This window comes from Talpa occidentalis, unplaced genomic scaffold (assembly GCF_014898055.3).
Source record: "Talpa occidentalis isolate TD23 unplaced genomic scaffold, MPIMG_talOcc4v2.1 talOcc4.13, whole genome shotgun sequence".
Taxonomy (NCBI): Eukaryota; Metazoa; Chordata; class Mammalia; order Eulipotyphla; family Talpidae; genus Talpa; species Talpa occidentalis.
This window is the reverse complement of record NW_023601322.1, coordinates 70,728,017-70,743,346: the sequence shown is the minus strand read 5'-3', so window position 1 is coordinate 70,743,346 and position 15,330 is coordinate 70,728,017. Positions and strand designations below refer to the sequence as shown.

The 15,330-nt window shown below is 45.6% G+C and overlaps 1 long non-coding RNA gene across 3 annotated transcripts in view; it reads left to right on the top strand.

The window, feature by feature from the left end:
- The window catches only part of LOC129145631 (uncharacterized), a 235,005-nt gene that overhangs the window by 160,126 nt on the left and 59,549 nt on the right, over window positions 1-15,330 (top strand). For 2 of the 3 annotated variants that reach the window (XR_008551439.1, XR_008551437.1), the window contains exon 1: window positions 9,859-10,521. The exons of the other annotated variant lie outside the window; for it this stretch is intronic. This is a non-coding gene — a long non-coding RNA (uncharacterized LOC129145631). Of the gene's footprint in view, window positions 1-9,858; window positions 10,522-15,330 lie in introns of those variants that run through there. 3 annotated transcript variants of the gene reach the window in all.

Here is a 15,330-nt window from a genome sequence, read left to right as displayed (position 1 = left end):
CCGGCTGCCCACTGGCTCTTGATAGCCATAGTCTTTAATAGGATCTAGAAGACTCGGTTTGTGCTTCGTGCCATTCACTCATTGTTATTTTCCACTGTTGTAACATCAGCCCTATCTCTGTTCTTTATTTTGGCCTTAAATCTTTCCTTCCTCAGAAAATTTGCCCATAACATTCTTTCTACCTAGAATGCTATTACTGTTAGTGACCTACTAGCACCAGTATTAGTGACAAGTATTACTTGTCGCCACCTACTGCACTTTCAGACTTTATTCCAAATGTCACTGCCCGAGGGAAACCTATCCTCAGCCCAAGGCTAGTAGATCCCCAGCTCACCTTGTCAGCACACACTTGATTTTTCTATCTCACTGCATAATACGAGGATGCTTATCAAAAAAAGAAATTGTTGGCTATTTCCATTCCATTGCGTTTCATCCCTAATTGTATTTCTGGGTTTATGCATCTAATAATTGCTCAGTAGCTATGTATTTCATGAAGCAGTGCTATACAATCCACCTGCCTGTATAGATCATCCTCGTTTTCTGAGCCTCATCCCTTCCCCAGTATTGAGAAAATCACTAATATATCTGCCTCGGGATTGCTCGTCTCTTCAACTGGTCCAAATTAATTGATACCTGAAGTGGGGGGAGCTAGTCGAAAAGGGGAAATGCAGGAGGGGGCTCCGAGTCACTACCTTACTAAGACACCGTCTCCTTCAGCCCCTCACATCTGAGTTCCCATCATGGTACACACTTGTGATACAGCCTCTGATCCCCTGCCTGCCAGAATCACTGTCCAGGGGTGGTGGTTGTGAAAAAAAGAAACCCTGACCCCTTTCTCGCTCCCTGGGAACATTATCATGAACAAAGAAGGAAAAGCAGGACTATTTTTCTCTGATGAATGTTGCATTTAAAAGAGTTCCTCAAGTATTTAAACAATCATATTTATTCTACATGCAACAATAGTTTCATTATATATAGTGAAAATCCTTCTAAATGTTAATGTAGCATTGGCCCAAGAACCTCACAGTTGCAATAAGTAAACTAAGACATGACATCATTTTAGTGAAAACTTTGAGCCTAGTTCTCTCTGCTGGGAGAAGATAATTCCTTATAATTGTAAAGAAGACAGTCTTTGGAGTCTGAAAGCCCAGAGTTTTTACCCTAGCATATTAATTGGGGATTTATTTTTAAGATTTATTTATTTTTATACAAGAACCGGGGTACAGGCCAGATGCGTGGGAGGGTGAGAGGATTCACCAGAGACAGAGCAGAGAACAGAATAGGTAGACTGAAATACACTGCTGAGGGGAGCAGCGGGCGAGACAGGAGTGGTCTGCTGCGCCATGTGGGATTTTCGCCGGCTGCCTGGGATTGAACCCCCACCGCAAAGACTGCAGACAGCTTCACAGAGCTGTGCTCAACTGCCTGTGCCACCAGGGAGGCCCTAAATTGGGGATTTTAAGAAAATGACTTACTGTTATTTATTTCTACTTTATAGGGTTTTTTAAAAAAGATCACATGAACAATCATATATCAACTGATTAGCTTCTAATGCTTCTATGATTTTGTGCATAGTCATAGTATGTAGTATAGACAAAATACAGCCAATACTTTATAAATGGTAATTGTTAGGATTATAAATTCCTTGTCTTCTGGTTCTGTAATAAAGCTTACCTCAGGTCCAATTGGTGAACATCCATCTTTCATGCTGTAATGATTTCTTAGACCCCACTATGCTTCAGGCAGTGTGGTTAGTACTGAGTGATAGTTTGGTGCATAAAATGGGCATATTCTTGCTTTCATGAACTTTAAAATTCAGTGGGCCACTGAACAAACAAGTGTGCAAACCAATTAATATACAGTCGTGCAGAGATTCACAATGGAATACCTCCCCAAAATGGGTCTTCAGCCACTTGCAGCATTGTGTGACCGTCATAAAGTGTAATTACATCACCTCATGTGGCACAACCCACTGTGCACCCAGGCTGTATGACACAACTCCCTGGGGCCTCTGTCATGTGGCAGTTTGGGGTTGACCCAGTCGTCACAGGGGTACATGACATATACTGCGTTCCCTTGCTTTTCAAAAGTTTGTGGTAGCTACTTCCCTTTTATGGAAAGACCCTCATAAATAACTGTTTTTTGCTGGCCTCCACTGGTGGTGCAGCGCTGTGAAGCTGTCTGCAGCCTCTGCAGCACGAGTTCGATCCTGGCTGGCCAGGGAGATACCACATGGCACAGCAGACCTCTCCTGTCTCACCCACTGCTCCCCTCAGCAGTGTATTTCAGTCAGTCTGCCTATTCTGCTCCCCACTCTGTCTCTGGTGAATCCTCTCAACCTCCCGCACATCAAGCCTGTACCCTGGTTCTTGTATGCATGAATAAATCTTAAAAAACAAAACTGTTTTTTGTTAACTGAAAGAAATCCAGAGATTTTCACTTTGATTACAAAAAGTGAAAAGCCAAGCCAGTGCTCAGCATTGGTTTCGCAGCAGCATTGACCCAGAGCAGCAGATTGGCCCCTGTCACCTCCTTCCCAGCCACTAGCTCACTCAGCTCTGTGCTGCCTCAGCATTCCTGCTGTTACCCTGTGTCAGTGTTACTTTACATCTTATGCGATATTTGGTGTGAGTTAGTGGGTTACTTTTTGAATGTGGGACTGCTCAAAGCCTCCTCTGTATAGATTAATGATAATCGCATGTTTGATTTATGCCATTTCAGCTTACAAAAGATTGCACAGGAAGGGTCTACTTTCACATGGTGGTGGAGACCTGTAGTTATGAAATGTGTAAATTGTCGTAGAAAATGTCACAGAGCTGCTTGCTGTGAGATGAAATGATGGAGTGGGACTGCCGAGGTGATGTAAGCAGAGAAGTAGCAGGTGGACAACTGTCACTGATTGGCTGCATCCATTGGCTTATTCCTGTCGCCAACTCTACAGCTAGGTATCAGACGAGACTTGGTCAAAGACCTTGTTTATCCATTGTGGTCCTTTTCCAATTTCCTGATACTTTTCAGAAAGGTGGCCTAACTGTGATGCTCTAATCAGACCAAAATGTTGAGTGTGGAACACACCCTCAACCTACAGGCCAACAGGTGGGAAAAAATAAAAACCCTTAAATAAACTTTAGCAAGTGAAATGCAGCAGCATCTGAAAAGAATAATCTACCACAACCAAGTGGGTTTATTCCTCAGTTCCAAAGGTGGGTTGACATAAAGAAATCTGCTGATAAAAAATTATCCTGTCAGTTGGTCAAAGAAGAAGATTTTATCTTTATCTCCTTACAAGTAGAAAAATCCTTTCATTGTATTTGACATTCACAATAAGACTTTTCTGTATACTCATTGTTGTGGTTCATTTACTTGCAATTCTAAGGCTTTGACTAGTACACATTATGATAAAATAAGCAATCCTTTAAGGTTAGGGTAAGAAAGTATGCAGGGGGTGGGGGTGAGCACAAACTGACCTCTGCTGGGTTCATTTAGATTATCTCAATATCCATAAAACTTTAAAAGAATATGCGCACCATTTCTGCCCAATTCTTGCAGTCTCCTTAGCCCGCAGCTGAGGCCAAGGTAGCAGAAACAAGCCCCCAAAGCAGTGGCTGCTCACCAGCAACATGGTTTATGCTAGCATATAACTGACTGACAGCCTCCATTTCTGAAATTAATTACTTTTCTTCTGGAGTTGAATTTGCTCATGATGCCTCTCACAAAAAATGAGGTCTTTACATAGCAAATGCTCTAATTAAATAAGAATAAAGGCAGAAAACTTCCAGACCTAAATGAGATACATTTATTCTGTGCATGTGGCTGAATCTTTAATAATTTGAAATGTAACAGTCTGTTCTCTCCTGGGATAGTTATGATATCTTGCTCTTTCCTGTATTTGCATCTATCTCCCATCTAATGTTTATTTATGACTGTGGTGAAGAGGAGATGCATTTGCTCTGTTCTTTCCCCACCAACCCCTGCCCAATCTCCCAACCCCCAAAGCTATAGGCAGAACTGTATCCCCATGAAATCCCTATGTTGATGCCTTAACCCACAAGATAAAGGAGGTGATTAAAGTTTAATGAGATTATACGGGTGGGGTCCTAATCCAAAGGTTTGGAGGCCTTATAATGCGAGAACCAGGTCTTCTCTCTCTCTCTCCGTGTGTGTGTGTGTGTGTGTGTGTGTGTGTGTGTGTGTGTGTATGTATATGCTCCTCTCCCTGCATACATCCTCAGCAAGGAAAGGCCGTAGGAGTGCACAGCAAGAAGGCAGTCATTTGCAAGCCAGGAAGAAGACTCTCACCAGAACCTGGCCATGCCGGCACTCTGATCTCAGACTTCCAGTGTCCAGATTTGGGAGAAAATACGTTTCTATTATTTAAGTCATCCAGTCTATTTTGTTTTGGCAGCCTGAATAGATTCAGAGACTCAGAGAGGAGAGAAAGGTTGGGTAAGAGTGAGTAGGGAAAAAAAATCAGCTTTCTCTTCTTTTTCCAGTTTAAACATTGTGTTCTGTTCTCAGACCAGGCTCACCGGGAAGAACGCGGGGTTACTTGTATCTGGCAAACTGATTTTTATGGGACCGAAGGTTTGCGCACATTTCCCTGCTAGGGACCAGAGACGTTACTGTGGTCTGAGAACACTTTTGCATCCCTCCTCCTCTCCTTCACTGTCCTCGTGTGGAGATGCATGAAGGGATGCGAGCATGCTGCGTGGCTGGTGCTGGGAGATGTGTGGAAGGACTGAGAACCCTGCGTGAGTGGTACCGAGCTAGGCCCCGTGGCCCGATCTGCCCCTTTATTCTTTATGTCAGCCACATCAGGAGAAACACAAGGAAGCAGCCCTGTGACACACCCCCTTTCAGGGACAGAGTTGTCCTTTGAAGTGAATGCACTTAGCACAGTTCCCTGCCTTAACATGATGCTCTCAAGAGCCGAGCTTTGCAGGAGCCTCTGCTGGCCAAGACCAGGTATAGTGCAGGGGCCAAGTTGATTTCCAAATGGCTGGACTTCTAGCAGCTTGTCCTCTCCCACCTCTCCCACCTCTCCCCCCACCTACTCCCCACTTCCACCCTCACTGCAGACCTGGATCCAGTAGAGAAAGGAAATGAAGATATCTTTGGACCGCTCAGCCCCAAAGGTTGCTTTTTGATTTATTAGTGAGGGGAAGAGAAAGAGGCCAAAGAGAGATAAAATGTCAAATAAGAATCTCTGAGCTGCAAGTGACCTTTGGTGGAGAATAGGAAGGATTAAGTGTAGAAGAGGGGAGCTTATTGAACCCGGGAGCAGAAAAGTGGCTGGCAGCGCTGGGATCCGGAAGTTGGTAGACGCCTTCTCTCTTATTCTCTGCGTTTGCAGTTTTACAGCATTTTCTTCCCCTTGTTCCGCCTAATAGTTGGCTATTACATTCCATAGAGTGGAATATGGATGCCCCATGCAGTTATGGTTATGTACTGTTGTACCAGCTATCCAGAGATTTCAGGGTTATTTTTAATTTCCAATCACGCACCCCTCGGACAGAGACCTGGTTAGCCTCTCTGGGTGTGCCTTCTGCCCTGGGTCTAAGTTGTAGCCCAGCGGGGTAGTATCATAGAATAAATAAGGCATAGGACTGAGGACAAAAAGACTTTCCCCAGGAGCAAATTCCATGGGAGAAAGAGACGAAGGAGCCTACACATGGAAGGAAGTGACTGGTGGAAGGAAGTTGACTGGCCAACTTTTGTTGAGTCCTTATTGTGTTTCCAACACTGTGGTGACTGCAAAGGAAAAAAGTAGTTTTCTCTGAGGGCCCAGCTGGGAAGACCACACAGACAGGAAGGAGGTAATTCCTGAGCAATATGAAATATTGTTTAATCAGAAGCTCAATTATGTTGCTCAGATGCAGTCCTCAGAAGCTCAGAGTGTGACTGGGGTCTGAGGCAGTGGTGAGGAACCCAGGTTAGCTGGGACAAGTGTGCTACATGTATTGACAGTTTTGCCTGATTCCAGATGCTCATCAACCCTGTAAGATAAATAAATGCTGAGAACCCTTCCTGGAGAATGGAGGGAATGGACATTCCAGTGGATATAACAGCAGGAGCAAAGGCTTAGCAGTGGAAAATTCCATTTGTGCAGGAGAGAGTCAGGGGGCTGGTATAAATGAAGCAGAAAATGCTTTGGAAGGGTTAGAATCTGTAAGAAAGAATATTTTTTAAGATTATTTATGCATACAAGAACTGGGGTACAGGATAGAGTTGGGGGTGAGATGATTCACCAGAGACAGAGTGGGGAACAGAACAGGCAGACTGACTGAAATACACTGCTGAGGGGAGCAGCGGGCGAGACAGGAGAGGTCTGCTGTGCCATGTGGGTAGCTCCCTGACTGGGGATCAAACTTGTGCTGCAGAAGCTGTGTATTGCTTCATAGTGCAGTGCTTAACCCCTTGCGCCACCGGGGGGGGGGCCCAAGTAGGAAAGAAATATAATAAGAGCACAAATTAATGAGATCACTATTTGTATATTTGCTTGATGTCAATGAGATGATGCCAGGTTCTGGAACTCAGCAATGGGGACAAAGAGATGAAAGACATGCATCTCCAGGTTTGAGAAGTCCACCGTCCAGTGGACAGAAGATAAGTGACAGAAGGGAGTGCAGCCAGCGCACTGCTCACATATTTCAGAGACTGAAACTTTGGCTGTGGGTTCGGGCTTCTCAGTACCCAAGCTATGTTTTTGCCAGGGCAAGCAGGGCAGGTGGAATATTAAACCCAGAACATTATTATTGCAGATCCAGTATGTCTGTATCATTTTAAAGGAGACCTCAGAGATTCTTAAAATAAGTCTAACCATCTAGTAGGAAGACTTTGGGGATTTTAGGGTCACACAGTGAAGACACTGTGGTCCAACTGTGTATAATACTGTGTATAATATAATCTGTGTATAATACTGCCAAAAAATTTGATGCCATGCCATTGGACAGCAACTTTGCAATGCTGTTCATATAGGATAAATCTCATTTTTAATAAAAATGTATCTTTAAGATATACACAACGATTACCCCAGAAATAGATTGGACTGTCTATTATATTGATATATATACAATCTCAGAAATTTGTCTCCAGTGCCTGGTTTACTATACACCAACAGAATTTAGAGCACCATAAAAATACTTTATAGCTTTCAGGCAACACTGTTCCTATTTCTTATGCGGATACATTGGAAATGTGGTGGAGGCTGTCATTCATCCCTGGCACTTAAATGTTTTTTCACAAATAGTTGCTGCCTTAAGAAAGTATCACCAAATAAAATGTGTTTATTTGGTTCTTTGGTGATGTGTCAATAGACATTAAAATAAAAACTTCCTTGTACTGAGATGCTATGGCCCCTTCAGAATGTTTTCAAGGGGAGTTGGGGGATCTCCGGGGACCCATCAGTGGGGATGAGAAGGCAGGACTAGGGGGAGAGTACCTCTTAAAAGGATGGCTCTGTCTATTGGCCACTTCATCTTTAATGGGAAGGAGGGAGCGCAATAGAACTTTATGAATGTTGCTCACCTGTCCAGGGGAGGGTGGGCAGGTCCCCGTGGCTCGCGTCTGTGCCAGCACAGGAGGGGCCGTGCGCAGCGCACGTGTCTTCCTCTCCTGACACCAGCAGTGAGCCGCATCCCTCTCCTCAAGCAGAATCAGTCTGTGACAGTCTCTTTACCTGCTGCATGTGGCTGAGGAGTGCTCTGTGTACTTCACCCAACGATTCACCTACAGGTGAATCTATTTACATTAGGCGGCCTGCTAGGACCCTGAAAATAGACATTTGCATCCATAAGTTATTTGCCTGTCGAGTTGTACTGCTCAGAGTGGTTGCAAATATTATCACTGCAGTAGTACAAAAAATAAAAATAATGTTCCTTTAAGCCTCTTACTTGGTTTATTTTCTCCATAGCACTTAGCATTCGATATACTATTTTATTTAGTGAGTATTGCTCACCTTCCTCCACTAGAAAGTAAACCCTATGGAGTCAAAGGTTTTTGTCTTTTTTCTCCTCCACTACTTCTGTCTTCAGTGCTTGAAACATGCTCAAAGGACATGCTTATTAAATAGTTTTTAAACAAATGAAAAGGGTAGTCTTAAATCTTGATTATATCCTCATTTTTAATAAATTTTAATTTTTAATAAAATTTTCATTTAATTAGTATTTTAGTATGAGTAGTGCAATTTGCTATTGCCATATTTTTTAAATTAAGAAGATAATAAATGAATGTAATTTCCATATAAAGTTAAAACACTTCTGAAGCCCAGATTATGTTGTTAAGGTACTGATGCCGGTGCGCGTGGTTACTGTGATCACAGCTGGTGGTGCTGCTGCCGCTTTTCAACCTGGTAATCACCACGAGTTCTTGTCTTGTGAAGCTGTAAAAAGGAATTCACAGACTTTTAAAATAAATAAGCAGAGAAGCGAACTTTGTCTTAGAGAGTAAAGAAAGGTTTATTTAGGAAAAAAATGTCAAGGAGTAAAGACTCCCAGGTGTACATACCCGGGAGGGGCAAAGAAGCCGCATGGAGTCTTGCTTCGGGAATATATACTTTCTTTCCTTCATTTTCTAAAGTTCCATTAGTCTCTCTCTGATCGGTTAATTCCCGGTGGTCTCACTTAGCTAGTGTACTCGGGAGCTTCCTACATCACAGCCCTTATCTTCTATCGTCCTTCATCCAGAATGCCCTGTTGTCCTTGTTGCCCCTAGTCCTGGGGCGTTTGACTATCTCCCTTTGGAATTTGTCGCCCTTATCTCTGGAGCTTCTTTAACTCTCCCCAAGTCCCCACCTACACTGTCCCTGAAGCTACCTGATCACCCTAACTTGCCCTATGATTCAATTCCTTTTCCCAGTAAAATGAGCCAAGGCTTCCCAGAGAAATGGCTGACTCCAGCTCTGCAGAGGGAAGTATACAGGATGAGATGGGGACAGCTTGCTGTACAGAGAGCAAGGAAGCTCGGAGCCTACTTGAGTTCTAGCAAAAGGTTTACGAGGCCCCCTTGCAGGGCCCCCCACTGACACAAGATGGGGCAGTTTCAGTGTAAAAAGAGTAACTGCGATAGATTGAAAATTTTGTCTTAAAATCCATTAATTCATAATGGTGTGCGGGTTTTTTTGTTTGTTTGTTTGTTTGTTTGTTTTAAGAATCCCCATTGGTCAGCCACCAGTGGTAATTAAAGATAAGAATCAAAAAACTTGTGCTTTCAGCTCAGAGATATAGAGAGCCTGGTCAGCATTGTTCCCACTCAGACCACAGGCAAAAAGCTGGATCAGCTGCAAATTAATGGCTTTTCTTGAACTTTCGAAGAACTGAGGTCAAAGGGAAATAACTAATCTGAATTCTGGTGTGGAAAACAAAATGCCCCGGACACTGAAGGGGATGGCTGTTTTCTGACTTTGGCAGAAGGGTGGCAGGGAGCCATCACCCCTGAGCCAGAGCTGTGTCTCCCAGGGTGGTTGTGCGGGAGGCTTTGGGGAGGGGAGCAGGCTAGGATTCACAGGTGGGGTTGTTCGGCAGTCAGAGAAGTCTCTGTCAGGTGTACTGGAAATGTTTATTTCTGTGTCTAGCTGGTTCCTGGGGGATAACAGTTCTAACTTCAGCTATTTAGTCATGAGGCAAAGAATAGGAAGTAACTAGGGGTGAAAGGAAGAGGATTTATGCCTGGCTCTGTCAGCCGGTGTAGGCAATTAGGGTAGGTTTCTGTTTGCCCACCTCTCTGGCAAACCGGCCTCCTCTTGAGTGATCTGCGAGCCTTGACCCAGGAGCCAACCAGTCCTCCCCCAGTCACGTGGGGGAGGGTAGTTGTACGCCGTTTTCTGGAACACACAATGATTAGGGCGGGGCGGGACGCTTAACCGCCGCTGCTTGATGGGAGCATGCGGCTCAGGTGGCCGGCAGGAGAGGCCAGGGGCCGCAGCGTCTCCATCCGCGGCGGCTTCCTGGGCGAGACGACTGCAGACCAAAGAAGTCCAGTGGAGACTGAGGTGGAAACTTCGAAGAAATTCCTAAAGGCTGTCTGTGGGCTTACTTAAGAGGGCGAACCGCAGGCATCGGGCAGGTTTATGAACTCTGAAGGTTGGTTTCTCTGACTTCACTTCAGCCCCGTCTCCCCTATGAAGCAAAAGCCCCAAACTGTTGGGGGAAGAGCAGCCTAAACCTTAGCGCTAGGAGACTGGAGGCATTACCGCCTGCACCTGCTGTGGCGAGCCAGGGCACCTGTGGGCAAAGCCCCGCCCACTGCTGGGGGCGGGGCCACGCGGGGCCGCCCCGGCCAGGTGTGCCAAGTGCTTGATTGCCCGAAGCAGCTGCTGCCCGAGGGCCGAGGACGCGTCTCCCCGCGCAGCCCTCTCACCAGCACGCCGGCAAAGGTCCAGAAAAGTACCAGGGATCCACATCCGAGCAGCACAGAGGATTTTCTCCAGGGAGCCTGCAAGCCAAGCGGGGCGGAGACGCTGAGCAGCACCTCCCCGAGAGCGCCCTGCGCCCCGAGCGCCCCGCCAGCTGGCCTGGAGAGCAGGTTAGTGCGTGGCGGGCGCAGAGGGCGTGCGCTCTGTCCCCGCCCGCTCTGGCCTTCTGCGCGGTCATGGCCGTCGTTTATTAGCGTTTGACTGTCTTGTTCGTACTTTGCCTCCGGTGTTGCTTCATCCATTTAGATTCAAAGCCGCGTGTGTCGTGTCGCTTCAGAAGTGCTGCCTGCAAAGACAGGAACCTGCTTTTGTTGTTTGTTGTGGGCGTTTGCTACGTTGGTAGATTTTCGCGGGCCCTTGGAGGCCTCCTGAAACTTCATCCTTTGGGTAGAGCAGCGCGTTGGCCGGAACGAGCCGCTCGGCTTCATTTTAAACTTCTGTCTGTCCGCCGCGGCCAGAACGTTCCGATAGCGCTAAGAAGTAGGGTGCCTCTGGAAGTTCCTTCGGTTGCTCTCCGTTTTTGATGGGGGTTCCAGCAGAGGTGACAAGCCCACTTTGTTTCCAGCTCACCCCAAGTTATATATGATTCCAGAAGCATTCCTGCTCTCGCCTGTATTCCTGGGCCTTGGGCGGGTTGAGAGTCTGGTCAAAGCCGTGACTTCTGCCGGCTGGGCCGAGTTCCCTCAGCTGGAGCACTGTCTTCTCAAGGAGAGCTTTGCTAGGGGAGAGCATATTCCACTATAAGCTCCAGTTTCAGTTTTGAGGTGTGGCCCATCCACCCACAAATGACATTAGGTGGGGGTTCTCCGTAGAAGACCAACAAATCTAAGGGAGGTACAGAGAAGCCCCAAATGAGATGACAGAATCTCCAGGCTCCCTTTCCCCGGGGGCGGCAGGACTCAGGTGTCGCATAGTGAATGGTGGGGTGGGAAGAACTCAGCAGACCCTTAACAACACAGGTTTGAACAGTGGGGTGGATTTACAGGCTCGTTTTCCTGCGGGTCCCGCAATCAGTGATTCAACAAGCAGCAGACGGGCACCCCTAGGAGCGCAGGGACTTCTGGAAGTTCCAGGTGGACTTTTGAGGGTGAGGGCGGTGACTCACATGAGGTTAATGGGGCTGAAGAGCACCCCATGCCCACAGTACTGCCACCTGCGCCCCCAAGGGCTTACACAGGCAGCAAGGCCCGTTGAGAAGGCAAGTCGGGCTCAGCTGCCCCACGTGCCCTGAGCCAGGCAGAGAAGTGTTTGCAGCTGGGTCGGGAGTGAGGCGTTGTAAAGGCCAGGTTGTGAGGGAGTGACCTGAAGTTCAACTCCCAAGCACAGGTCCCATCACCCCCACAGGGGTGGGTGAAGCAGCTCTCTGTGGTCAGGGCTGCCGGGAAAGAGGCGGTGGAAGGCCTTGTTAGGTTGTGTGCAGCCTGCCTCATATTTGAGCATTGGGAGCAACATCCAGTTAACCTGGGATTCCTCTTTTTTTTTAAAAAAAAAAAAAAGATTTTTTTATTTATACAATAGTTGGGGTACAGGCCAGAGGCGTGGGAGGGTGAGAGGATTCACCAGAGACAGAGTGGGGAACAGAACAGGCAGACAGATCAAAAGCACTGCTGAGGGGAGCAGCGGGCGTGACAGGAGAGGTCTGCTGCATCATGTGGGTATCTCCCTGGCCGGCCAGGAATTGAACCTGTGCTGCAGAGGCTGCAGACAGCTTCACAGCACTGCCCTCAACCCACTGCACCATTGGGGAGGCCCCTAACCTAGGAGTCCTCTTAATTGCCCTTTGTGAGTAGTCCTAGGTAAGTTTGAAGGGCTTTGAGTCTGCCAGGAGAGGATGAGGATGTTTTACACCACCTTTAAGTGATGGCCTAAATTATGAACAATTTTTTGTCAGAATTATAATCAATTCTGAAACTTTGTGTCTCTTTCTGCTAAGACTGAGCAAGTAGATGGAATTCTTTTCATAGACATCTTCATTCTCTTAACACAGTAGCAGATTGACTACATACAGTATCAGAACTGAATCTCCAGGGAAACTAAGACCTTTCAAAAATTGAGTGAGGACCTGGGAAATGTAGGAGAGGGTGGTCGGAGGTCCTGGGACACGTCTGTCCAGTTTTATGGTCGCCCTCTCCAGCTGAGGGCAAAATGGTGGGCTATATCAGCAACTTCTTTCACTCTGAAATGTTCTCATTATTTTCCTGGCAGTTCTGGAAATTCCTGTAGTTTCTTGTTGTTTTGTTTCTTTGTGTGATTGAGTTATGGTTCAGTCAGTTTCAGGGATGACTGTTTGAAGTATGACTTATAAGGGACCATGTACTTTCTGCTGTGCCCCCACCCCCACCTTTTTAACCCTCGGGTTTACTGTAGAAAAATGGATCCAATCAGTCTCTTTCCAGATCAATCCAATCCACTTACCATTCAGGGCTTAGCATATGAGGTGCCAACCAATGTGTTCAAGTTGATGTAGGTCCAGCACCTGGTGGGTGGGACTATAGATCTTTGTACCCAAAGAATCCTAAATTATTTCATGAATATTTGTTGAATATTGAAATAGTCATTTGTTTGGGCTTAGGGAAAATTTTAATTATAGCTCTTAATTCAGCTTGGGTATAAGGGTTAAGTTCTACCTGGCATATTGGGGTATTAGAAAAGTTGGGTGAGGAAGGAGAGAGGAGGGAGGGGAGAGGTCAGAAGGACAGAGAGGACAAGGAGGCTGCATACGAAGAGATGACTGAGGACAGCAGGGAGAGGACATACTGGGGATGTGAGTCTCTTATCCTTGCATTTTCAGATTGCGCCTCAGCTTTGGCCAAAGAATCTTTTAGTTAGGTAATTTTTTGTTAAAATGTCTCTCAAATGAACAATTTTGTTCAATCAAATGTCCCCAAGAGTGGCCACTCTTGACCCAAATCATCCTCAGTAAAATTATACCATTTACAAAGATCAGCACAGAAGTTAGGATTTTAATCTGAATGCATATGACAAGCAAGAGCGTTTGCAGATAGCAAACAGTATTTAGACTCAGATGACCCCATAAATGCTGGTAATGGTTGACAGAAATGTAGTGCTTATGTACCTTATGTCTCAGACTTCAATCTGCTGACCTCTTAATATTGCCCCAGCAATCAGGTAGAAAAGCAGAGAGTACTCTCTGTTGGCCAAAGCCAAGCTTGCAGGGAGCAAAATGGATGGAAGGCAAACTTTACCCATTTTTATTGGTGACTCACAGCACTGTTTATCCAGGGGACACCAATTTAACGAGTACTGAAAACTCAATGTTCTGTAAGCCAACCCAATAACCAGCTTATGGGCTTTCCTCTTCTCCCTGTCCTTCTCATTCTTATGCCAAGTTTAACGCTTTCAGCTGCCACAACAGCACAGTCATAGGAGAGACAGTGAGAAGGGGACGCAAAGGAAAGGTCAGATCCAGGACTCCATCCTAGATGCTCAAGCAGCTAGGTAAAGGGACTCTGAGGGGAGCACACCTCGTAGAAGGTTGGGGTGCATGCAGACAGGACTCAAGCAAGCTTCCATAATGATGAAATGCACCAGATAAGTACAACCGACTCAGTATCAACCAAATTAGTACCACAAAGGTTACTGATGCAGAGCCTGCTACAGCTAGGAAGTTGACCACCAAAACTTGCTTTTTGAGGAGACAGGGGAGTGAGACATCTTTCTAGTGGAACAAAACGGATGCCTTCTCTGTCCTGCTGGAGTCTGTCGGTGAGGACAGCGATAAGTAGGCGTGCTAGAAGAGGGACATCCTATGTGATTGGGTAGGGGTACACATTTTGCTTTTTCCAGTTGGGCCTAAGATGCAAACAAACAAAATTAGGGAGGCCCTCATTTATTAATAAAGGTCTGGGCGTTTGGGGATGATTATTGCAGAAGTTCCTATTTGGCTTCATACAAGTCTGATTCCTAGGATGGTTGCTATAGATAAAAAGTTAATTTCTTGGGTTAGTTCCTGCAGATTGTGGGTGAAAGTTCTATTTTTAGATATAGTTTGACCATTGGTTGTATGTATATTCAGCCTCTCCTGTCAATCTGTTTATTCTCGTGTAGCTATTTTGTCTGTTTCCAAGCAGATTGTAAAGTTTTGCATGTATCTTTGATATTTCTGCTTGACACTTAGTAGTCTCTCATCAGTGTCCACTTTCAACTCTTGACTTTTCTTCCTCCACTCATGCGCTCTCTCCAGGATCATTTCTCACCTTCTCCAAAACTTCATTTAGAAACGTGTTGACTTCTGCATCTACAGACCTTTTTACATTTATTGACTTCTCCTTTTCATCTTCTTATCTTTTTGGCAGCATTCTGAAAAAAATCATTAATTCAGTCTTCCATGTCACTAATTCTTTGTGGGTTTGTTTTAAAATCTGCGGAATGATCTCCCATCATTTTTCACTTTCACTTTAAGAAATTATTGAACAATATTATTTTTGTATTAAAGTTTGTGTTAAAGTTTCCCTCAGAGTATGTCAATTACCTTTTGTTTGGAAAGAAGTCCTCTTCTGATTACCATCATTTCATCCTTGGATATAAATCTGTAAGTGGTTGATTTTGTTCCCTTTCACAATAAGGGGTGATTTTCCTGAAATCCCTGCATTATTGGATGATTTTTTGATTGCTTATTTTGCTCAGTGATTGAAATGTCCTATTACATTACCCATGGTCCCTTAGCCCTGGGACTTAGCAAGTTGCGCTGTTTTGAAGGAACGGTATATGGTGTGAACAGGAGACAGTGTACTGATGACTGAGTATTGTCCCCCTCTGCTTGAGCGCCATGTGTCCCCGCTGCTGGGAGGGCTGTGTTGCCTCTTTCACCCCATCTCCCACCTGTGAACAGATAACTCATTGTTGGCTGGTGTCTGAGGAAGAGTAGGGGTGCTGTGCAAGGTTTCACCAGCCTGGAG